Genomic DNA, 26753 nt, shown 5'->3' on the forward strand with positions numbered 1-26753 from the left:
TTGTCAGCCTGAATTTCTTGCACTGTTTTTCCACCAGCCTGGCATTCCGCAACAGAAGCTGCAGGGAGAGTTGCCTCATGAAGCTGCTTTGCACTGAGGTCCTGAGCCTGTGCACTCCCAGGACGAGGTCCCATGATTTTAGTTGGGTGGTTTCTTTCCAATGACATGTTTTCCTAGATTTTCTTCTCAGCCCTATCTAGTTCTTTCTTCTTTTCCTCCCACCTCCATTTTGTTGGCTCCTGTGACATCTATCAGTTCTTTTGCCCCCACCCTCCCATGACTCTGCCACTGTAGACCCCACCCTGGAAGACCCCCATGGAAGGTGCTAGAGAGTGGTTCATGGGCCCCTAGCTGCTCAGCAATTTGGGGAGGGGGTATCTAGGGATCTACACTTCTAAGAAGCTCTTCAGGCAATTCTGGTCCTGATACAATGGAAGGCTTTATTTTAGAGGTCAGCTGTGAGCAGGCCCCTACTGAGAATGGCTGTGGCAGGTTTTCCACACACCCCTCTGCTTTGCTCAGTCTAGGGGAGACAGAAGAAGATAGCAGAGCTAAGCTGCAAGGATTTCCTGCAGCAAAGCCTGCCCTGGTGTGGGCTAGGGAATTTGTTTCCCCCATTCTCATCACTAGCTGTGAGCAGACTGTTCTCTGCTCAGACAGAGTTAACAAAATGAGCTCGAAACAATAAATGCCTGTTTGGAGCCCTAGTTGCTAAAAAAAAGGCGGGAGGGGGGGAATGAAACAAGAATCCAAAGGACGTGAAATGAGCCTCCTCTTTTGACACTCTGCCTGGTCCCTAACTTTCTCATCTTCCACCTCCCAAGACTGTACAAACTGAGTTCAGATCCTGGAATAAAGATCCCCAGGAATATTGCTGCTTTCGTCGCCCCGTGAGGGTTTCCCCAGTGCTGGCCAGAATAAGGTCTGAGAATCCTCCAGGGACTGCCCAGGCCTGTGTACTAGACATTCAACACACTGAGGTTCAGAACCACTTCAGTTTTCCAACACTCGGGCTTGACCCCAGGGACCTGACCCTGAGGAAGCTGAGATTTTCTGAAGTCAATACTCCCACCCACTCCTCGGGTTCTCCCCATCTGAGCCTCAGGATCAGTCAGGCCTCATGTCCTCTCAGCAGTGTTTCTGCTAAAGGACAACAAAGGGTACTGTAAGGAGCCCTGGTGGCACAGTGGTTAAAGTGCTCAGCGGCTAGCCAAAAGTTTGGTGGTTCAAACCTGCCAGCCACTCCACAGGAGAAGAGGTGGCAGTCTGCTTCTGTGAAGATTTACAGCCTTGGAAACCCTGTGGGGCAGTTCTACTGTGTTGTACAGGGTCTCTATGAGTTGGAATCGACTTGATGGCAGTAGGTTTGGGTTTTGAAGGACACTGTGGGTTTGTGCTCTATACCCTGAGCACCTGCCCACTCTGAAAGGTGCAAGGAGCTACTGAAAGGACACCATCATAACTGGCAGAAGCCACAGCCCATGGTGCTGAGGGAAAGCTGGGAGGGAGAGAGAGGTGGATGAGTTAGAAAGGCCCGGTTCTGCAGGCAGCCAGGGGCCAGGGTGACCTGAAGCCAGAAAGCTGACTGAAGACGAAAAGCTTCAAACCTGCCCCTCCTGAGTCCGTTTCTTCTTTCAAAGTCTTTCGCTGCTCTTATTGGCTAGGCCTGAAAGGCCTTTGCTTTAACACGAAGGAGCCTCCAAAGCCTCTTGGGGCAAAGAATAGCCCAGGAGGCCCTGTCAACCACACTCCGTCCTTCCCGCAAGTCCGAGGGCCAGTAGTTTCAGCCTTCCAGCTCCTCCACCGATCTAATGACTTGAAACAGGGTTTCACTGAAGCTCAAACATGACATAGACTGGAAATACTCCTGGGTTCTCTTCTCACAGCAGCTGATCGCTTGGTTCCTAGTTTTATTAGAAAACTTAGATACGGGACGAGAAGAGGAGATTGTGGAATGCCTGACATCTTAGCGCCAGTTTTTTTTTTTTTTTCTTGAGGAGAAAAGAAGGCGGCATTTACTGTGTCCTTTTCCGTGAGTCTCACGAAATTCTCACGAAGACCCTCTCAGTTAAGGACTGGTGGGAAGTGCCTTGCTTTTCTTTTAAACTTTGTCCTGAGGTGCTTTGATTATGGAGCACATATGAAGAATTTTCCCCTCAGGGAAGCATTCTAATTCTTACCTAGACTGTAAGCAGAATGACGACATTTTAAGCACTAAGCTTGGTACATAAGTGAGTGGGCACCCCTCAAAGCAGGCCTGTGGAGAGGTTCATTCACGATTCCCTGGGAGGCACACCCGTTGCTCCAGACAACTTTGAAATGCCTCCCTGGGGAAGGCCTTCAGGCCTGGTTCCTGGCCACATGGGAATTCAGTCCCGTTTTTCTGTTAACACTGCTCATTTGGGGTCCAGAATGATATTGCCCAATGTCTCATTTCCAAGGCCTCTGCTGTGAGTGTGACTAAGAGACAATATGGGAATTCTTAGAAAATCCTGCAAGAAAGGCACTTTTTAAATTCAGTATTTTTCAAACCAATGAAGTTTTCATTCTTACTGAAAAAGGGGAAAAAATGCCACAAACTCGGGGGGGGGGGTGGGTGGGGATATTTGCAATGAACATAACTACCTAAGGATAGGCATTCAGAATATGTTAAGATCTCTCTCAGTGAATAGAGAAAAAGCAAAAACCCAATGGAGAAGAGTCACTAGAAGGCAGATTATAGCAGAGGCACCTAAAATGGCCTATAAACCCGAGCTCCTCAGAAGTAATCAGGGATCATCACAGAGACCACACAGAATAGTCCTTCCCACACAGGGAGCAGTCCAGGGCCAGGCCCCTGAATGAACGTGTTATGAAGCTATCACTGAGAAAAGAGGATCAGTCCGTCTATACCACCACTGGGGCCCACTCGGCATCCTGCATGCCTTTGACCAGAATACCTAGGTTCTGCTTCTGGTTAAGTAAAAAAACCAGGTGACCTTATAGAGGGGTTTGGAGAGCATTTCCCTTAGCCCAGCTTCTCAAAACGGGTGTCTGCTGCCCAAGAGGAGAAAATCAGAGGGAAAACCCATGCAGTGCGCAGATGGGGAGATGACCTATTTCCCTGGGGCCAGCCCTGAAATCCTATAGCCTATTTCAAGGTGGCACAGCATAGCCATATTGAGAGGGAAATCTCCATGGTTCCCTGAGATGAGCTCACAGCTCTGCCCATGTCCTGGCCCATTCCAGCACCACCTCTGGCCCCCAGAATCTAGGATTTAGATGTGACTAATTAGCTCACCATTTAAAATTCATTGCTCAAAATCCATTTCCTCATTAAGGGTTACCCTGACCACCCATTTAAAATTGCAACCAGGGAAACTCTTCCCTCCCATTCACACTCACATGCTCCCTAGCCCTGCCCTATTTTATTACTAGCACTTATCACCTTTAACTGTCTTAGTCATCTAGTGCTGCTGTAACAGGAATACCACAAGCTGATGGCTTTAACAAAGAGAAATTTATTTTCTCATACCCTAGTAGGCTAAAAGTCCAAAATCAGAGCACCAGCTCCAGTGGAAGTCTTTCTCTCTCTGTCATCTCTGGAGGAAGGTCCTTGTTACCAATCTACCCCTGGACTAGGAGCTTCTCTGTGCAGGAACCCCAGCACTGCTTTCTTGGTGTTATGAGATCTCCAACTCTCTGCTTACTTCTCTTTCATTTTATCTCTTGAAAAGAAAAGGTGGTGTAGGCCATACCCCGGAGAAACTCCCTTTACATTGGATCAGGGATGTGACCTTAGTAAGGGGGTTACAATCCCACCCTAATCCTCTTTAACATAAAATTACAATCACAAAATGAAGGGCAAGCACACAATACTAGGAATTATGGCCTAACCAAGTTGACTCATATTTTGGGAAGACACAGTTTGATCCATGACATTCCACCCTTTGCCCCCCAACCAAATTCATGTCCTTGCTACATGTAAGATGTATTTACCCCATCATATGACAGCAAAAGTCTTAAATCAACTCCTAGTCTAAAATCCAAACATTCCTCTTCATCTGTGAAATCTAGAATATAAGTTTTCTGTTTTCAAATGCAGTGGCAGGACAAGTGCAAGCTGTACGTTTCCATTACAAATGGAGAAACTAGAAGAATAGAAGGGATAACAAGCACCAAGCAAGTTAACAGAACACATTACATTATCCCTAAAGGCTTTGCAAATAATCCTCTGTTCTCTGAGACCATTTACACAATGGCCCAGCCCTCTAGACTCTAGGTATTGGCCACACTCTCCAGATTCTGAGCGGAGGCCCCAGAGCCCTGGGGTTCAGCTCTGCCTTCCTGACCCACTTTGATGGCAACTCTGCTCCCTCGACTTTAGTCATACCATTCTCCTGGTCCATCTGAGTGGCGACTCCACCCTTAGAAACACCAGAAGTCATGGCTCCACTTTGAAATCCCAGAGGTCAAGGCTATACCTTTTGAGACTAAGGCAGCTCAGCTTACAGTGTTCCTTGTCTCTTTTAACCTCTGCTTTTTGGCTTCTTGGCCCTCTGGCCTTATGCCCACATCTGTCCTATTGGGGCAAGTGTTCCAAAGCTCAGTAGCTCCCCCGATAAGTGCCTGGAGGCACCCCACTCTGCCAGGAATCCTCCAGCACACAGGCACTCAGCTCTCTCGCTCCTTGGGTTGACTTCAGCACTGCCTGGCCCTGGTTTCCTGGGTGTGCTGCTCCTGGCTCCCTGCTGCTGCTGGTCCTCTGCTGCTGTTTCTCACCATCGGTACCTTCTCCGGTGTTACCAGTTCTCCTCACTTCCTTCTGAGTCTGTCCATTTACAGTTTCAAAACCACTTCCACATTTTAAGTATCTGTTAGAGCAGCACCCCATTCTCTCAGTACCAAATTCTGTCTTAGTCATCTAGTGCTGCTACAACAGAAATACCACAAGAGGATGGCTTTAACAAAGACAAATTTATTTTCTCACAGTCTAATAGGCTGGTGATCCAAATTCACGGTGTCAGCTCCAGGGGAAGGCTTTCTCTATCAGTTTTGGAGGAAGTCTTTGTCACCTTCACTAATTGTGCCCTATTTTATTACTAGCACTTATCACCTTTAACATAATAAATATTTCCTACTTTATTACATTTATTATCTATTGTCTCTCCACTGGACTATAAGCTTAGTGAGGACAGGAATTTTTGTGTGCTTTATGCATTGATATATATCCCCCGATCATAGATAGAACACTTCCTAGTGTAGTATGTTTTAGGTAGTTCAATATTTGTGGAATGGATGCATGAATCCAAAGAAAGACAGCTCGAATAGGGAAATTCTCTGCTATCTCTTCTCCCAATGATGGAGGCACAACTGTCATATCTCTGGTGATTCCAGGGCTTTCCATGCCTCTCATTTGCAGCCAAAGCTGTAGACTGGGATTTCCTAACTACTCTTTATGCTGGAGACATGCACGTGAAATGCTCCATGTCCCCCTCCCACCACTGAGATTCAAGTTGACACCCCTCACCCAGGCCCAACCAACATCCCCTCTTTTTTGCTCTTTTGGGCACTCGCTGCATCTGATCTTGCGATGTCAGCAAGGGTCAGAGAGCCCCATGGAAAGAAAGAAAGGCCCCCCCGTGTCAAATCTGCGCCCCAAAACAGACACCAAGCCCATCAGAAAATCCCAAGGCCACAGATCTTCTCATCAAATTTGTCTCAGAGGTGTCTCTTATGGAAGAATTCTGAGCTGACCACAGGTCATGGAGCCTCACCAGGTCTAGAAGGAGGGAGTCACAAGTTGGGCCTGCATGTATTGAGGTCAACACTCACACCCGTGCTTATGATAGAAGTAGACTCGGCCACTTCTGACTTCACCAATCCGTATTACTCTTCTTTGTACCTTGGTGGGCTGAGCACAGGAACCCAGCCATGGCTCTGGCTACTGCTCTGATATCCCGGTTGGGTTTGGGAATGAAGGATGGTTGCTCTAGGCACTTTTGACCCCCACCCTTCTCAGAGGTATGGCCAGTTGAATTGATGTAGATGTTTCTTCTTTATTCCCTGAATCTTCTTGAATCTGAATTCTTCATTTGGATATTCTAGGACCTCTCTCCTCAGGCTGGGATCCAGGGACCAGCAGCACTGGTAGCACCTGGAACCTTGATGGAAATGTAGACTCTTGGGCCTCAACCCAGACCTCCTGACTCAGACTCATCATTTTAACACGATCCTTAGGTGATCTGGGTGCACAGTGAAGTTTGGGAAGCACCATGACTGACCTGGATCTCAGAGAAATCAAATATAATGCATGTGAGTTCTTGGGCCCATTACAAAAGGGATTGTCATCCCTGAGATCTGGTTTGGCCCCATCTTTCTGTCAGTAAGTGAGATCTCTTTGGTTCCTTCTCAGGAGATAAGCCTTCCCAGCTTCTAGTTGAGGTCTTAAAGAGAAGTACTTAGTACCAAAGGACATGAAAAATAAACTTGAAAGAAAAATGTGTTCATTTCGAGGAGAAAACCCAGTGCAAAGTGTTGCATTTATACTTGGTATATTTTCAATCTCAGAGGAATTCACAGTTTAAATAATTCTGTTAAAACATTTTTTGTTAATTGACTGCTGAATTAATGTCTACCACTGGGACATGGAAACAACACGGATTTGCTCAACCTTGGTAATGTGAATTTATCATATTATTTCAGGAAGAAAATGCACGTTTCTTCATGAACGTGTAATTTAAATAGGGAATCTGCAGAGTTTTATAACTGTTTAACGGTTTAAGCAAGGATAATGAGATAAACTTAACAGATTCTTAGTGTGAATTCCCTTGGATTCACTTGTCGGAAAAGACAGGCAGAGGAGAGTTAAAACATATAGAAACAGTATGCTTCAAAAGCATTGATGATATGTCTTTTCATTTCTGTAGAGTTGTATGTGACTGTTGACAGTGTGTACTGCCCTGGTGGCACAGTGGCTAAAAGCTCGCTTGCTAACCAAAAGATTAGTGGTTCAAATCCACCAGCTGCTCCTTAGAAACCCAATGGGCAGCTCTACTCTGTTCTATAGGGTTGCTATGAGTCGGAATCAACTTGCTGGCAGTGAGTTCGGGTTTTTTGTTTTTTTGGTATGTTCCCGTTTATATATGAGTTAAAAATTAGAAGAACCAAAAAGATAGTGTTACTGCGATGTCTACTGACTTATGGGAAACAAGATAAATTGTCAAGTGAAGAATGGTGCAGAGAAACATGTGGGTAGAGTGTGACCTAATCTCCAGAAGAGCAAACAAACCATAAAGCTACGTGTGTACCTGTGACTATGCATATGTGTTCCAGCAAACAGGAATGTGTGAAGAGGTACACATGTGTCTTTGAACACGGACACCTTGGAGAAGCAGGTAAAATTTACACATGTGGGGATGGCTCTTATTATAATTCTTATAAAGATCTGTGTTGTTAAATGTGTTATAATAAGAATACAAAAGTTTTCAAAGTAAAAAAAAAATCATAGAAATATATATATGTATATATTTAAAACAGTTTTATTGGCTGTTATTTTATATAGGCAAAACACTGTCATCAATACTGGATTCAGAGACTTTCACCACTGGATGAAGAGCAAACTCAGAGATGGAACAAAAGTCTCAGCAAATTTCTTGCTTGTTCTTGGAGCTAATGACCTCTTCTGGTCTCTATACCTGGAAATGGCCAAAAAGAGTTCTGTCAGGATTAATGTAGTCATTGTTCAAACATCTACTGCGTGTACATGTCTTCGGGGTAAGGAAGAATGCTGGACACCATGTGCAATTCATTAAGTAACAAGTGGACCATTAGACAGTTTTTTCTCTGATGTCCCACTACCCCGTTCCTCCCCTTGTTGATCTACTGGAAAACCCATGGTATACATTGTAGGCCATTTTTCAGGACTCAACATAGAGGAAGTTAACTGGAAAGATACATCTTTTAAAGATAAAGAAGATTTTGTCCACAAGGTCTTTAGACAGGTGGACCTCCCAGGCAGCCTCTGCATAGGATGGGAATGCAAGACCCCTCTCACTCAGTATCTCTGAGCATTTCAGTCTTTCTGTTTCTTTATCAGGAGACTGCAGAATTTACCCACTTCAGAACGCTTGCTGCCATCAACCCCAACCAGTCCCATATAGGACCCCTCACTTCCACTCTGAGAAATAAAAGTAGGACAGCCTGCAGGTGGAGGTGCCTGACCTGGAGGCCCTGTCTATCCTTCCTTACCCCTGAGGGCTTCCCTGTGCCAACTGGGGTTTCATTTCCCAGGGTGGACATACTTCTGGCACTTCCAGGGCTTCCCAGGCCCTGGAGCTTGATATTAAGGATGGGACTTGGGCTTTTCTGGGCCTGCAGAGCCTGGGCCTCAAGCTGCCCCTTCCTACCCTCAACCTTTGGTTATCTGTACTCTGGCTGTCTTTACCAGGTTTAGGAGGCCTTGCCTTCTCTTTTGCTCCTTTCATCTCAGTCAGGCTTTTCTCTTCCAGTTCTCTGATCTCAGGGCAGTTCAGGCTAGACCACAGAAAAGAGAAAGATGAAACAAGTGTCATTGATTATGTGTGGAGGCTGCTGGGAAAGGAATTGACTGTCATTGGTTTAGGGCTTTATGCCCACTGCTCACCTGCAGGCAGGTTTCCCCACAGCCTACTGTCTCATTGGCTCCTTCTGTCACAAATAACGTGGTGATGCCCCCTTCACCGTCACACTTCCCTTAGAGCTGTCATTACAGAGGCTCCCTCTCAGTCTCCCAAGTCCCACTGAAATCCCATTTCACTTTCCCTACTAATGCTGTGCTCATCCTCAAGGCCTCAAGAGCTCACCATCCAGATGAGGCCTGTCGTTTCCTCTCCAAGAGAGCCTCTGAGCAGACCTGGTGTCTATGATCAGCTGTCCTGATGCTTCTTCCATCCAGTTCCCCCTCCGGCTGGAGCTCTCCATGCAGTTAAGGGGATGGAGTGGGGTGGGGAGGAAGGCACATGTGAGGATTTTACAGGTGTAGTGGGTGAAAGGAGCCTGAAAGGATGTCTTTCCAGAAGGGCCCACACTTTAAGGCCATGCCTGTACCCTCTGTAGCCAGGTCTCCCACATCTGCAGCAGCACCAGTAGGTGCTGTAGCCTCTCCAGCCCCTGTCTCTGCTCCTCTAGATGCTCCTGAAGGTGCCCGGCTCTTCTTGCCAGGACTCCAGGATGCTGACCGAGGCTTAGGTATTGTGTAGACTGGAAGCAGAGCCGATGGGGCTGTCTTTGAGAACTTGGCCTCAAGACTGGGGGCATCTTGCCTACGGAGGCATGGGATGTTTTGGTCTGCCAGACCACGGCTACCCCCTTAACTGTACACACTTGGGTGAAATACACATACTTGGCTCATTGCTTCTCTGGAGTAGCTTGATGAGTGAGATATCTGTTCAGAGGAAGCTGAGAAAGAAGATCTCTCTGATTCTTAAGGAGTCTTCCTGGACCTGAAGCTTACGTTTTTTGCTTCCGATATTCTGGCTTGAGTGGCACTTTCCTCTTGGGTTGAGACTTCTGATAATAAAGAGTTAACTTACATGAACCCTCTGGGCACTGAGTTCTCAACTGTGACCCAAGACCCTGGTTTCAGGTGTCCCTGGGAGCCTCTCCATCATCACTGTCCTCCACCTCTGCAGGACCTGTGGGTTCTTCCTTTTTCCCTGGGGACCTTCCATCTTTGGGGAACATCACTGTGGGAGACCAAGTCTCCTCCGGGAAATCTTTTGTGATATTAGCACTTCATAACAGAAGTCTATAGTCTTTCAAAGGACTATAATACACTGATAATTTCTATTGCAAAGAGAGGGTCTCCACATTAATTTTTTTGGCATTTGTTGAATGCCAAATGAAATTGTTCCTTTGGAACTTGAAAATGACCTCATTTGTCTGAACTTTCATAATCACACATGACTTCTCTGAGAGACATTTTCTATGAAAGTGATTTTCATAACAGATTTAGAGTGTAAACAGTGAAACAGGAGAAATTGTCATCACTTTTTAAACTCTTTTCAGCCTTCTTTTAAGGGAAGGGTATTTATAGGAGGAAGCATACTTAGAAAAATTTGTATTTTATATGCATATAAAGCTTCTCCTTGTATCCTTAACCAACCCAGGGTAGAAGGTTAAAATTGCCCTTTTCTGAACAGAAGGCCCTTACCATGTTGCTATGAGAAGCACTCCTTCAGGGTGAGGCAGAAACAGATGTCCATTTCTGAGAGTTTTGATGCCACAAACCTCAGGTGGGCAACATACAAGAACCTCACCTGAGTGTGGCTGGGTGTGCTGTAATGTCAGCCTAAGGGTCTGTGTACATTTCTGAATATGAAGGAAGGATTGGTGAGTTAACGAAGAAATGAATGGAAGCAGTTTGGGAGGGGAGTGAAAGCTCCAGGGACAGACAGAAGATGGGATGGGGGACTTGTCAAGAGGGTGTCAGAAAACCAGGAAGGAGCAGGAAGCACGGCCAGGGGAGGGCAGCATAGGCTAGGGGGCATCAGAGATAATGGTAGTGGGGAGAGCAACAAAACTGGCCTGTGATACAGTGGGAAATTAGTAATCCTAGATGAAGCTCAGGTTAAGTCAAGTAGGAATGTAAAAAATTCTATCCTGTAGCTATCTTTGCTGTGAGGGATTTAGGCCCTGGGGGAGAGGTAGGGAGGAGACATAGGAGGAGAAGATGAGTTCCTGGGTCTAGGGAAGGAGTCTGAAAGACCTTCTTCTGCCCTAACAGGCTGGGGCTGCATGGTTGACAATGATGTGGGCCCTGTACTTCTTCACACCACCCACTCCTAGAACCTCGTGAAAATTTTCTTAGTTCTTCACATAGTATGTTCATTCCATCTCATTAGAAAATATAATAATGCAGTACACTTTTCCCTAACCACCCTTTCCTCAGTCCTACATTCTCTGTCCCAGTTGTACACTGGCTTCCTTCCTTTCCATCAGGTTTAAAGGCCAGAACAATTGAGTATTATTTCTGCACTTATTCCAGAAATTTCTCAGAATCCTAAGTTTGATCATTGATTTATTCCTGCATTTCCCATTGACATTACAAACTTTGGTGAATTATCTACCAAATGACAGGAAATGCTTTCTTAGGTCAATCCTCCTTATGACCCTATCTGTTCACCTCAAATCCTTCATCTTCTCCTGTCATAGCCCTGATTTCTGTGGAAATCAGATCCCCTAGTTCCCTAGCTCTCACCCATCTGGGAGATTTTTCCTCCCACCCTTATTTAGAGTCTTAGAGAAAGGCCTCTTCTTCGTTTATCACTGATTCATCCTGTCTGGGTGAAGACATCCAAAAATAATGGTATTCTGAAGGATCTCTATTCCTCCTCCCAGTTACTGATGATATCTGAATCTTTCATGACTTGGAGACTCTGACGTAGTCCTGAATTTCCTGGATTTGCTATCTAAAGACACTCTCCTGCAGGAGACCTCAGATCGGCACCCTCTCCAAAGAGCAGTTGACATCTGAGCGAGCACCAAGACTTCCATAGCCCTTGTGTGACATCATTGTTGACACTGCTCGGTTCTATGGGCCCAGTTTGAAGCGAAGCTGGGCAGCAAGGAAAATATGGCAACTGTTGAAGTAGGGGCTTGGGGGCTGGGAGGAGGGAGATTATATATTAAAAATAAATTAAAACTTCTCTCTGCACTCAAAGAGGTTACCATCCCTTGGGAGGGAGAGAGAGCATACAGGGAATGAAAATAGTGTGATAGGCAGTTGCTTCCACCAAATCCTCTCATTTAACTCAATTTGAATCGTCTCTCCAGCCCTGGTCATACAACATCCACTCTGCACCCTTTTCAGGTCTCCTTAGCCTCTGAGGCTTCACACAGGCTCTTCACTCTGACTAGGAGATGTTGTCCCCCTTCCCATCTCCTGGCCTACTCTCCCTGGTGAAGTATGTGGTGAAGAGAACTGACCCTGTTGGAACAGGTTAGGCTTATGGCCTCACCAAAAAGCCCTAAGACTCAGGACTTTTATGCAGCCAGAATAGGAGGTTTAGGAGTTGACTTGGGAAAGCCCATGACCTCTGCTTCTTCCAGACTCTATTTTTGTTTTGGATGCCATTTAGAAAAAGATCCTGGAAATGGGGAGATCTATTATGGAAGAAATTAGGAAAGTTGGGGAGGTGATGAGAGAGGTGCTGACTTCTCGGTAGAAAATAGAAATTTTAACACGAAGATGCTAGGGGCTCGTTTTGTGTGACTCCCAACTGTATAGGAGGGAGGACTGGTTGGAAAACAGAACAAAAGACGATCTGTGCCTGTTGACAAATGCACCAGTGGCTTCACTCTGTCTCCTCAGAATGTTCTCATCAAGCCATCCCTCACCTTGTACTGAAGCCTCTAGAGAATTCTTGGGGTTTCCTGGATTCTGGGCCTTTGTCATCCCTTAACTATCCAACCATATTCCCAACTTGGTTCAGGCATCACTTCCTAGTTGAGATCTTCCCTGACCCTTTTCCTGGTAAATTTGTCCACTTCTTGCTCTGTACACCTTTGTATTCAAGATACCCTTTACCACCACATAAAACACAATTACATTTACTTGCCACAGATGATTTTAGGAAGGTCGACACATTCTCCCTCTCTCTGTGTCCATGCCTTCTGTGAGACTCTGGAGCGCCTTTCCTCAGCAGCAGGAGTCTTTCTGCACCCTCAGTTGAGGCTGACCTTACGGTTGCTTTGGCCATTAGGATAGTAGTGAACCGGATACAAGGTGAGAGTTGAAAGGACTTTGCATTCAGACTTGCCCTTTTGTTGCTCTTAAAGCCTGAGAACCCATGGGAACGGACCCAGACCAGCCTGCTGGATGATGGGAGACCATTGGAGAGAGGATCCAGCAGTTTCACTGAGTTGATTTTAGATGAAATGGCTCCTAGCTGACCTGGAAGCGAATTGTAGACACATGAGGAAGGCCTGCTGCGAGTCACTGTGCTTGGCCCAGATAGGAAGATCCCCAAATTGACAACCAGAATAACTCTGAGCTTAGTAAGTGGTTGTTCTTTTAAGTGCTACATTTTGGGGTCATTTGTTACACAGCAATACACAACTGATACAACGGTTAACTTGGCTCTTTCTCTGATCAGGCAATGAGGGACCTTCTCTGAGTTATCTTATCATCAAGAGTACATGGCATAGGGTCTGACATGTAGTCAGTATACAGTAGATCTTTGTTGACTTAATGGATAAATGAATAATATGAATCATAAGTGTGAATCTGCATAAAATCCTGTGTGAAAAAAAGCATGATATTTCTTTAAATAAACTGAATTCCAGCTCAGAGCAGCCTGCTTACAAAATTGGGGGGCGGGGGGGGGGACGGGGTGGTGGATTTTCACCGTACTTATTTTTAGGTTTCCTCCTCATCCAGATATGCAATAATTCCTGGGGTCTAATGAAGGACCAAGGTTTGGAGACAGGCTTCAAAACACCCATTGCCCCAGCCTACGTGGGTGATTTCTCTAGAAGTATTGGCTCTGCTCCTTCCATTCCTAGCTGGAGCAGGAGAACCTTGGCAGGGCTGCGAACACCATGATGGGGTTTGTGTACCTATGTGCCTGCATTATCCTTTGAGGTGCTGCCGTCTACCCCAGGGCACTGTCAAGAAGCAGGGCCAACCCCTTTTCTATTTCTAGGACTCTGCTATCCGACTCTCACTCCTCCCCTGGGTTTCAGTTCACGCAGTGTGATTACTCCAGTGAGCTGAGACTTTTACAACAGGCTCTTCAGGGTCTCAAAGCTTCAGAGGTTCAACCCTGTGAGTCCAACTACCTCCTTGAAATAAGATAGAGAAGGAAGAAAAATATAGGAAAATTTTATTTTGAATTTAATGTTTCAATAAATTTTCTTGTCATGTGTTTTGAAAGCGTCCTGCCTAAAAATTCCCCCTGTTCTCTTACAATTTGCAAGACAGTGAAAAGGGAATGTTTGATTGTGTCATAATCTGCAGAGAATGTAAAGCACACATTAGGTCCATTCCTCCTGATGCTCACACTAGAGCACCCCACCCACTTGGAAATTTCTGCAAGTATTTCGGAGTCCCTCACACATCCACAATGAACAGCTTTCAAATTCTCCTAAGCAGGAATTATTACTGTCACAGCCTGTGACCCAATAAGCAAGGTTATGCATGGGTCCAGTTGTGCCTTCCCACTAATCTACAGTGCACCATTTCACCTGTCAACCACCACATCAAAGACGTGGTGAAACCCATGTGAAATTGCCGTACATTGTTGCTGTTGTGTTGTTCTTGTTAGGTGGATCTAATCAGTTCCAGCTCATACTGACCTTATGGACCACAGATGGAAACACTGCCCAGTCCTGCACCATCCTCACAGTTGTCACCATGTTGGAGACCACTGTTGCAGTCACTGTGTTAATCCATCTCATTGAGGAACTTCCTCTTTTTTGCTGAGCTTCTACTTTATCAAGCACGATGTCTTTGTCCAGGGACTGGTTCCTCCTGATAACATGTCCAAAGTACGTGAGACAGAGCCTCATCATCCTCGCTTCTAAGGAGCACTGTGGTCATACTTCTTCCAAAACAGATTTGTTTCTACTTCTGGTAGCCCATGGTATATTCAATATTTTTTTGCCAACACCATAATTCGAAGGTGTCAGTACTTCTTCAGCCTTCCTTATTTATTGTCCCAGCTTTTGCATGCATGTAAAAAAAAAAAATGCATATAAGGCGATGGAAAATACCATGGCTTGGGACAGGCCCACCTTAGACCTCAGAGTGTCATCTTTGCTTTTGAACACTTTAAAGAACTCTTTTGCAGCCAATCTGCCCAATACAATAAGACATTTGATTTTTTTGACAGCTGCTTTCCTGGATGTTGATTGTGGATCCAAGCAAAATGAAATCCTCTACAACTTCAGTCTTTTCTCTGTTTATCATGTTGCTGCTTATTGGTTCAGTTTTGATGATTTTTGTTTTCTTTATTTTCACCATACTTATTCAATCTGTACGTTGACCAAGTAACCTGAGAAGCCAGACTGTATAGAAGAATTTGGCATCAGGATTAGAGGAAGACTCATTAACAATCTGTGATATGCAGATGACAAGACCATGCTTACTGAAAGTGAAGAGGACTTGAAGCACTTAGTGATAAAGATCAAAAACCACAGCCTTCATTATAGACTACACCTCAACATAAAGAAAACAGAAATCCTCACAACCAGATCAGTAAGAAACGTCATGATAAAAGGAGAAAATATTGAACTTGTCAAGGATTTCATTTTACTTGGAGAGACAATCAAAGCAGCATTCAAGAAATCAAATGACGTGTTACTTTAGGCAAATCTGCTGCAAAAGACTTCCTTAAAGTGTTAAAAAGCAAAGATGTCACTTTAAGGACTACGGAGTGCCTGATCCAAGCCATGGTGTTTTCAACTGCCTTATACGTGTGTGAAAGCTAGACAAGGAGTAAGGAAGACCAGAGAAGAGTTGGTGCCTTTGAATAATGGTTTTAGTGAAGAATATTTAATGTACCGTTGACTGCCAAAAGGAGAAAAAAATCTGTCTTGGAAGAAGTAGAGCAAGAATGTCCTACTGAGCAGTTACATCTCTCTTAGAGGGTTGCTGTAAGTTGGAATCAACTCAATAACAATGGGTTTCATTTGGTTTAAGTGGCATTCAAGGCAAAAATGTTTTATATAAATATCACCAAATACATTTCCTAAATATAAATTGATAATTTAAATTTTGTTGCATTTTTTATTTTATAAGAAAATAAAATTTATAACTCTTCAGGGTTATACTTTATCTATATTAATGGGGTGCCAATTATACTTTCTGAGCATTCTTTTTAGTTTATATGATTTTTCAGTTGAATCTAATAGTGTTTCAGGATGATTATATCATACGTAAATACCATTCGTTTTTGCTAGCTTTTCAAAGGTAAGATTTTTTGGTTCCAGTGTTGATATCCAGATCTACGATTTCCAAGAAAAATGTTGAGTATTGGATCCTTAATGTTTGATTCTAACATTGATGGAAAACATTAACAGTGTTTTATTTTCCATTTAAAATATGTATGCATTTTATCATATTACAGATTTTTTTCTGCCTCTTCTAGACTATTAAAAAAAATTAGTATGTTTGTATTTAGTGTTCTATGGGAATTTGTATTATTTTTTACCAAAAATGTTTCTCCTCCACTGATGTGATGTCGGGGTTTTTCTCTAATTTGGAGTATTCATTGACTTCTCTCTTTCTCTAACATCTTATATACAACACTTTCTGTTGGTTGTATCTTCAGAATAGATTCCATATCTGCCCACTTCTAAATTACTCCCTTGCCAACACCCTGGGCCTGGCTGCCATTACAGCTTGCTCAGACACTGAAAGGGCCTCCTAACTGCTCTCCCAACTTTCAATTTTTCCCTCTAGAGTCTAATCAGACAACAACCAGGGAGAAGTTCTTAAAACATTACTCAGGTGACATGTCTCTCTGATCAAATCTTTTCAAAGATTTTAAATAAATCCAAGTCCTTTAGGCTGCCATGATAATCTTTTGGACATATCTCTCACCTCACTACAGAGCACCCCTCTCTCCCTTGATTTCTGCTGTGCATCCTCCTTATTTTGTTTCATTGCCTCCAGGCCTTTGGACTGGGGTTGGTTCTCTCTCCTAGTATTTTTTTTTTTTTTTTTGCATATTTTCCTGTTGGTTGTCTCTCCCCTTTCATTCAGATCTCTGCTCAGATATCACTCTTAAGAAAGGACTTTGCTGACCAACTAATTTAACCTATAAATTAACATTCTACTTCAATGCCTTGCTCATTTTGTAAGCATTAGCATTACTTTGAGTTTTACTGTATCTCTATTTGTATATGCATTTTTTGTGTATTTCTACATTGGAATGTAAGTTTCTGCTGGGCAGAGAATTTGTCTGATGGTTTACTTCCATTTCTATGGGACCTGAAACAGCAGTTGACAAACAATATGCACTTACTTAATATTTTTTAATGAATGGATGATTGTACTGGTCCTATTGTAGGACCATCTTAGGAATTTTGTAATTACAAATATATGTTTAAAATACAGTATCTTTTTATCTACTGATAGCACACATTTTCTGGGATTTTATTTATGGTATTAAATAATATGCATAAGTGAGACTTGTCCAACTTTATATTTTTGTTCTCTTTGTTATCAAATGTTTCAGTGATAATGCCATAAATATTCATGATATATTGATAACAATTAAGTAGCAACTACAATATACCAAGCAGTGTTCTACACATTTTGTTTATAATAAGTCACTTAACTTTCACAGGGAGTCCCTAGTTGCACGAATTATTAAGCTCTTTGCTGTTAACCAAAAATATTTGTGGTTTCAATCTGCCCAGAGGCACCTCAGAAGAAAGACCTAGTGATCTACCTCCAAAAGGTCACAGCAATTGAAAGCCCTACAGAGTACAGTTCTGCTCTGACACACATGGGCTTGCCATGAGATGAAATCAGTTGGATGGCAACTAGTTAATCCTCACAACGTCAAGACCTATTACTTCTATTGAATCTGTTACTGTTATTACTGCCATTGTACAGATGACAAAGTTGAGGCTCAGAGAGGTTAAGTAACTTGTCCTTGGTCATGCAACTAGAATTTGTATGATTATTATTAATCACATGGTTTTGTTCTATTTTATATTCTCCATTGTCTAAACAGAAGCATCGCAAAAGGGGGGCAGAGGAGGGCACGTGCGCCAGGGTCCAAGTCCAAGGGTGCAGCAGACAAGGTACAGAATGCTTTTAGGCGCCACAAATATGAAAGCCAGACAAGAGGGGGGACATTTCTGCTGACTCATCAACATCTATTCGTCTTGAAATTTGGGATAGGGAAAGGCTGAACTTAGAGATTGCCCCTGGAAATGCCTTACCCTCACTATGCCCTGTGTCTGAAATATATTACAAAGTATAAGAATTGCAAGTTTCTTGATATTTTGATAAAAGTAACATAAAAATTATACGACAGTGATTTGCTTTGGATTTTACTAGTTCAGTAGCTTTCTAGTTTAGGTATTTTCTATTCAGTATTTTTTTTGTATTTTATTGATTATATTTTGCTAATGTATATCTGTGAACAGACTTACACGCGTGTATATGAACGCACACATGCATGCACACACTCCTACACTCGTGAACACACATATCCACTCAAGGATTTCATGGATAAAATTAAAATATTGACATGAAGGTAGATCTCAATACTTCTCGAGATATAGAAAGTTAATGGTTAAGAAGACTAAATTCCACCAATACTGTTTATATATTCTATGCAAATCTAATAAAAATCACAACAAAATTTGTAAAGAAAATGACAAACTAATTCTAAAACTTATGTAGGTATGTAAAGGCCCAATAGTAGCTAGAGTAGTACTAAAAAATAAGTAACAGCCCCTACCAGATACCTGACATTTTGTAATAAATGAACAGTGCTGTGTCCTTACTTAAATAAACAGACTTCTCATTTGACTAAATCTAGTTTATGTCATTGTTTAATTTCTATCTCTATGCTTACAACTACCAAATTCATATCTCCAAATAGAATCTCTTCCCTGAAATCCATGGTTGAATATCAACTTCCAAGTTAATATCTCCATTAGGATATATATTAAGTATTCAAAATTGACTTATTTGAAGTTTAAAGGTTGATTAGGCTCTCCAAGATATTTTCCTGCTCAATCTTCATCCTATCAATAAATGATGCCTTTATTCAACCAAAGCTTTAGTAGCATCCCTGACTCCACTGTTCTCTCAAAGAATGCATTATTCAGCATTTCCTCATTGTCTTCAGGATTTTGCTACTTTTGCTATTTTCCATAGTTGATGGTTCAAGTCATCATACTTACTCACCTGTACTTTTGTAATATCTATCTAAATGGTCTTACTGTGCCCATCTTTGTACCATAAAGCACATGGAATAATCCATTTAAAGTATGTTAGATTTTATTAAGGTTCTATTCAATTTTACAAAAACCTGAGTTGAATGGAAAGCTTTTAAAATTAAACTCAAGGCCCAACTCCACCTGGCCTCCATTATTGTATGCTCCTCAATTCCTATTACATCACTGGGCTCTTTCATTGTATTACAGCTATATTTTGCTGAGGTTTCTTCTATTTTAGGGCTTTAGCCAGTTCATTTACTTTGAGCAGTCTGCTTCTAGAAATGATAGAGAGACTTCATCCCTGAACCAGTTACTATCTTGTCTTTTTACCTTACTTTTTAAATTTTTCTTCAGATAGCAAGGCACCATCTTACTATATATATGTAATTATGTGTATCTATTTCTGTCTATCTACTACTAGAAAAAGAATCGATGCATGCAAACTCCAGCATTGATGAAGAATGTTGAATATACCATAGACTCCCAATAGAATGAATGTTTACTCATTCAGTCTTAGAAGAAATACAACCAAAATGTACCTTAGAAATTAGGATGGTGTCTTAGTCATCTAATGCTGCTATATCAGAAATACCACAGGAGGATGGCTTTAACAAAGAAAAATTTATTCTCTCACTGTCTAGTAGGCTACAAGTCCAAATTCAGTCGTCAGCTCCAGGGGAAGGCTTTCTCTGTCTGCTCTGGAGGAATGCCCTTGTCATCAATCTTCCCTTGGTCTGGGAGCATCTCAGTGCAGGAATCTCAGACCCAAAGGACATGCTCTGCTTCAGCACTCCTTTCTCGGTGGTATGAGGCCCCCATGTCTCTCTTCTCACTTTGCTCTTTTGTATCTCAAAAGAGATTCACTTAAGACACTACCTGATCTTATACATTTCATCAACATAACTTCTGCTAATCCATCTTATTACATCATAGTGATAGGGTGTACAACACTTAGCGAAACCACATCAGATCGTAAAATGATAGGCAATCATAGAATCACACAAGGTAATCATGACCTAGGCAAGTTGACAGATATTTTGGGGGGGGGACACAATTCAATCCATGACAGATGGTGAGACTTCAAATTGCTTACTTTGAACATGTCATCAGGAAAAACCAATTGCTAGAAAAAGGTACCATGTTTGGTAAAGTAGAGAGCCAACCAAAATGGGGGAAACCCTCAGTGAGACGGATTAACCCAATAGCTGCAACAATGGACCCAAAATACCAAAGATCATGAAGATGTTACAGGACATGGCAATCTTTCATTTTATGATGCATAAAGTCACCATAACTCGGAACCAACTTGATGGCAGCTAACAACAACTAGAATGCATATACTTTGACATCCTGCTTTGGTATCTGAAAAAAATATTTGTGTCCAGAAAGTATTTCTTGGATGAGTGAATGCAACTTGTGTAGATTAGATTATTAAAAAAAAAAATTATTATTATTAGTCACCAAATATTGACATTATTCCTGTGCTTGCCCCCACACACATAGACCTACACTGTCTCCATGGGAGGAGTATATTTCCTGACCCACTGACACTAGTCTTGGCCATGTTACTTGGTTAACGGAATGTGGATATGAGTGTGAGTGTGGTGTTTCCCAGCCTAGTCTGTAAGAGACTTCTCCTCTGAAAGCTTGAAGTTCTACCATGAGATGAACATGCCTCAAGTGTCTGCTGCCCCTTCAACTTGTCCAAGGAAATTAAGAGATGCATGGAAACAACCTGAACTCAAAACCTAGCTGATCTGTAGAGTTGCATGAAATACTTTTTATTATGTGTCACTAAGATTTTGTGGTTGTCTTTTATGCATCATTATTGTAGTAAAATTCTGACTAATATCCCAACCCAGTGCCTTCGAGTCGATTCCATGACTAATATAGGAACATGATATGGAAGCCAAATACAGACCTAATGGTATGTGAAATATATGATTAATTCACTATACCTAGAAACAAGGGAGAGGGTTATCCTTGGTGCATCCTGAGTAGCGGGGTATTTCTCATCTCTTTCACGTCAGGATTTGCCATATGACTTGCTGGGCAAATGGAATATGAGTGAAGTGAAAGATTCCACATTCAAACAGAAGAATTAAGTGCCATTTACCTGGTTCCAGGCATATTCCTATGCATTTGCCATGATAGTGGCTAACATAAGAGCTGCTAACCACAAATGAAATTAGAAAAGATGATAATACAGAGCAGATTTGCACTTGACTCACACCCAAGGGGTATTATAAATGAGAAATATCCCCACATTTTAAGTCAATGAAACTTGTGGATTGTCAATCAACTAGGATAGAGTTCAAGCCCAGTTCTAAGGATATAACCTAACCATTTCACCAATAACAGTAATCCCATTTGTCGTGATTATTTCTGGAGCATGAATTAAACCAGATGTTGTCTAATTAGGTCAATTGTTTATTTATTCTAGAAGGGGTTCATGCACCTGTAATTATTATACAAGTTTGAACTCAGGTTTTTTTTTTAACCCAGTTCACACAAATTTTAACTGATTTAGTGATAATGCAAAAAAAGTGCTTTTGCTGATGATAATGGTGATGATATACACCCGTCCCAATCCATATGTATTTTATATAATTAATACTGACAGAAGCTTGGGTGAAACTTTGACTTGCTCTACAAACATGACTAGAAACCAGTGAGATATCACAGGTGTCTCCTATGAACAATAGGCATATTGGTTTTTACAGACCCTAAACCAAAGATGTCTCTATAATAGCTGACTTGAATATCATATTTTTAATACCATTAGGTGACCATTAATATATATATATTTATTAACTTTTATTGAGCTTCAAGTGAACGTTTACAAATCAAGTCAGTCTGTCACATATAAGTTTACATACATCTTACTCCGTACTCCCACTTGCTCTCCCCCTAATGAGTCAGTCCTTCCAGTCTCTCCTTTCGTGACAATTTTGCCAGCTTCCCACTCTCTCTATCCTCCCATCTCCCCTCCAGACATGAGATGCCAACACAATCTCAAGTGTCCACCTGATATAATTAGCTCACTCTTCATCAGCATCTCTCTCCCCCCCACTGTCCAGTTCCTTTCATGTCTGATGAGTTGTCTTCAGGGATGGTTCCTGTCCTGTGCCAACAGAAGGTCTGGGGACCATGGCCGCCAGGATTCCTCTAGTCTCAGTCACACCATTAAGTATGGTCTTTTTATGCGAATTTGGGGTCTGCATCCCACTGATCTCCTGCTCCCTCAGGGGTTCTCTGTTGTGCTCCCTGTCAGGGCAGTCATCTATTGTGGCCGGGCACCAACTAATTCTTCTGGTCTCAGGATGATGTAGGTCTCTAGTTCATGTGGCCCTTTCTGTCTCTTGGGCTCTTAGTTGTCGTGTGACCTTGGTGTTCTTCATTCTCCTTTGCTCCAGGTGGGTTGAGAGCAATTGATGCACCTTAGATGGCCGCTTGTTAGCATTTAAGTCCCCAGACACCACATTTCAAAGTGGGATGCAGAATTTTTTCATAATAGAATTATTTTGCCTATTGACTTAGAAGTCCCCTTAAACCATGGTCCCCAAGCCCCCGCCCTTGCCCCGCTGACCTTTGAAGCAGTCATTTTATCCCAGAAACTTCTTTGCTTTTGGTCCAGTCCAATTGAGCTGACCTTGCATGTATTGAGTGTTGTCATTCCCTTCACCTAAAGCAGTTCTTACCTACTAATTAATCAGTAAAAAAAACCCTCTCCCTCCCTCCCTCCCCCCCTCCCCGTGAAATATTTCATAGTTTGGAGGAATCTGGAGGGCATTATGCTGAGTGAAATTAGTCAGTTGCAAAAGGACAAATATTGTATGAGACCACTATTATAAGAACTCAAGAAATAGTTTAAACAGAGAAGAAAATATTCTTTGATGGTTATGAGGTTGGGGAGAAAGGGAGGGAGAAGGATATTCGCAAATTAGATAGTAGACAAGAACTATTTTAGGTGAAGGGAAAGACAACATACAATAAAGGAGAGGTCAGCATAACTGGACTAAATCAAAAGCAGTTTCCTGAATAAACCAAATGCTCCAAAGGCCAGAGTAGCAGGGGCAGCAGTTGGGGGACCATGTTTTCAGAGGACATCTAGGTCAATTGACATAATAAAATCTATTAAGAAAACATTCTGCATCCCACTTTGGTGAGTGGCGTCTGCAGTCTTAAAAACACTATCAAGCGGCCATCTAAGATGCATCAATTGGTCTCAACCCACCTGGAGCAAAGGAGAATGAAGAACACCAAAGATACAAGGTAATTATGAGTCCAAAAGACAGAAATGGCCACGTAAATCCAAGACTACATCAGCCTGAGACTGGAAGAACTAGATGGTGCCCATCTACAACCGAAGACTGCCCCGACAGGGAACGAAACAGAGTATCCCTGACGGAGCACGAGAGCAGTGAGATGCAGACCTCAAAGTCCCGTAAAAAAATTAGACTTAATGATCTGACTGAGACTAGAGGAACCCTGGAGGTCATGGTCTCCAGACCTTCTGTTGGCCCAAGACTGGAACTATTCCCAAAGCCAACTCTTCAGACAGGGATTGGACTGGATTATAGGATAGAAAAAATAGTGGTGAGGAGTGACCTTCTTGTCTCAAGTGGACACATGAGACTATGTGGGCAGCTCCCGTTTGGAGGGGAGATGAGAAGGCAGAGGGGGACAGAAAGTGGCTGACTGGACACGGGGAATACAGGGTTGAGAGGAGTGTGCTTTCTCATTGGTGGGAGAGGAACTAGGAGTACATAGCAAGCTGTATACTAATTTTTGTATGAGAGACTGACTTGATTTGTAAAGTTTCACTTAAAGCACACACACAAAAGATGGAAAGAATACACAGAGTCACAGTACCAAAAGAAATGGTCAATTTTCAGTCGTTTCATGAGGTGGCATATGATCAAGAACTGGTAGTAGTGAAGCAAGAAGTCCAAGCTACACTGAAGGCACTGGCGAAAAACAAGGCTCCAGGAGCTGACAGAATACCCACTGAGTTGGTTCAACAAACAGATGCAGCACTGTAGATGCTCACTCCACTATGCAAAGAAATTTGGAAGCTAGCTACCTGGCCAACAGACTGCAGGAGACGCACGTTTGCGTCCATTCCATAGAAAAGCGATCCAACAGAATGTGGAAGTTATCAAATGTAAATCATAGTATTAGTAAATATGGTAAACAAACAAACAAAGAAACTCTATTTTTCTACAGTGAATATGACATTCTATCCCCAGGAGATCCAGTGAGTTTATGATGTTGTTGTTAGGTGCTGTTGGGTCAGTTCCAACTCATAGCGGCCCTGGGTACAACAGAACGAAACAGTGCCCAGCCCTCGGCCTTTCTCACTGCGATGTTTGAGCCCACTGTTGCAGCCACCGTCTCAATCTGTCTCATTGAGGATCTTTGTCTTTTTCACTGACCGTCTACTTTACCAAGCACGATGTCTTTTTCCAGGGACCGATTCCTCCTGATAATATGTCCAGAGGACGTGAGACCAAGTCTTGCCACCCACCTTTCTAAGGAGCATTCTGGCTGTACTTCTTCCAAGACAGGTGTGTTCATTCTTCTAGCAGTCCATGGTATATTCATTATTCTTCACCAACAACATAATTCAAGTTTCAATTCTTTTGTCTTCCTTATTCATTGTCCAGCTTTAGCTGCATATGAGGCGATTGAAAATATCATGGCTTGGTTCAGGCACACCTTAGTCCTCAAAGTGACATCTTCAATTTTTAACACTTTAAAGAGGTCTTTTGTAGCAGATTTGTCCAATAAAATATGTCGTTTGATTTCTTGACGGCTGCTTCCATGGGTGTTGATTGTGGATCCAAGTAAAATGAAATCCTTGACAACTTCAGTATTTTCTCTGTTTATTGTTCCAGTTGTGAGGATTTTTGTTTTCTTTATGTTGAAGTGTAATCCATACTGAAGGCTGAAGTCTTTGATCCTCATCAGCAAGCGCTTCAAGTCTTCTTCATTTTCAGTAAGCAAGGTTGTGTCATCTGCATGTCTAGGCTGTTAATGAGTCTTCCTCTAATCCTGAGGCCCCTTCTTCTTCATATAATCCAGCTTCTTGGACTGTATGGATTATACGTTTTTTTAAAGACACTGAGTTTTTGGTAATTTACTATGGCAGCCCTAGAAAATGAATACAGAGCCCTTCACCAAGAACAAGTCAAGTTAGCACCAAAAATGCTCCTGTAAGGGTAGCCACGTAACATGAGACATGGCAGTTTTAAAAAGTATGAAGTAAAACTCTCAGCTTTGACAGACAAAGGGCTCCTCTAAGACTAAGTTCATTGCTGTTGAGTCGATTATATCTCATAGCGACCCTAAAGGACAGAGTAGAATTGACCCATAGGGCTTCCAAGGAGTGGCTGGTAGATTCGAACTGCTTGAATAAGTATTGTGAAAAAATACAACCCTGACACACAACTTTTCTGAGCTTAGTATTAAAACAAAACAAAACAAAACAAAGTCGCTATCGAGTGGATTCTCACTCATAGGGACCCTATAGGACAGAGTAGAGCTTCCCCACAGGGTTTCCAAGGAGCGACTGGTAGATTCAAACTGCAGACCTTTTGGTAGCACCCAAATGCATAATCATCGCACCACCAGTGGCTTTCAAATCAGCTATAGGCTGATGATCTCCAAATTCTTAGAACCCAGAAAACTACTCTACCTCAGAGTGGTATCCACAGCTGGGAACTGTTCTCCACACTTGGATGACCTCAGACATCCAAATCTAGCATGTCCAGAAAAAATCTTTTGGTCATTTTCTCAAGTTTGTTCCTCCATGGTTTTCCACATGGTAGAGAATAGCTCTGGTGACCATGCGCTCATGGTAGCCTGAATTCTAGAAGTCACCTTTGATTCTCCATTCCCCTCATCCCATACGTCTGATCCACCAGCAATTCTTGGCAGCTCAAGCTCCAAAGTACACCTCAAGCCTGCCCACTGTTCCCACCTGCACTACCACCATCACTCCTCACCCTGACCACTGCAGAAGCATCCTGACTGGTCCTCTGTATTTGCTGTCTTCAAGTTATCCTGGGCTACAGTTAATTCCTGGGACACATTTTTTCTCAAGACCATTGAACAATAGAAGAAGGGCATTTAGTTGTATGCTACCTCCTCTGCTTGAGCTGCATGCCCCTCAGAAATCCCTTTTCACTGCCCACTCTATAATGTCTCTTTTCCAATTTCCTGTCTTTGGCCGCACTGCTTTGATAGCGTGCATGCATGCGTGCTTCAGGGGTCATGTAGACAGCTGCTTGGAGGAATTTTTCTTAGTACAATCATGGTTGTGTGCCATCAAGAGATTCTGACTCATATCAACCCTGTACGACAGCTTAGAACTGCCTCACAAGGTTTCCTAGGTTGCAGTCTTTATGGCGCAGCCCTGGTGGCACCGTGGTTAAGAGCTCGGCTGCTAACCAAAGGGTGGACAGTTCGAATCCACCAGTTGGTTCTTTGCAGAAAGACATGGCAGTCTGCTTCTGTAAAGACTTACAGTCTTAGAAACCCTATGGGGCAGTTCTGCTCTGCCCTATAGGGTCACTATGAGTCGGAATTGATTCAACAGCAACTGGTTTGGATTTTGTTTGGTTAGAATCTTTATGGGAGCCCATCTCCAGATCTTTTCAACCCTTGAGCTGGTGGGTTCCAACGGCCCACCTTTCAGTTAGCCAAGCACTTAACCGTTGCACCTCCAATACTTAACTCTGCACGCGAGAGGGCCCTCTCCTGACGTCTCCCATCTCCTCACCCCGCACACCTTGGCGTTGTCCTTGCTTCTAGACCCCACCCTC

General features: G+C 42.8%; 1 long non-coding RNA gene across 2 annotated transcripts in view; it reads left to right on the forward strand.

Moving 5' to 3' along the window:
• The window catches only part of LOC135229952 (uncharacterized), a 324439-nt gene that overhangs the window by 238899 nt on the left and 58787 nt on the right, over positions 1 to 26753 (forward strand). The window lies entirely within an intron of this gene.

Source organism: Loxodonta africana, unplaced genomic scaffold (genome assembly GCF_030014295.1).
Source record: "Loxodonta africana isolate mLoxAfr1 unplaced genomic scaffold, mLoxAfr1.hap2 scaffold_67, whole genome shotgun sequence".
In the NCBI taxonomy this organism is placed as follows: domain Eukaryota; kingdom Metazoa; phylum Chordata; class Mammalia; order Proboscidea; family Elephantidae; genus Loxodonta; species Loxodonta africana.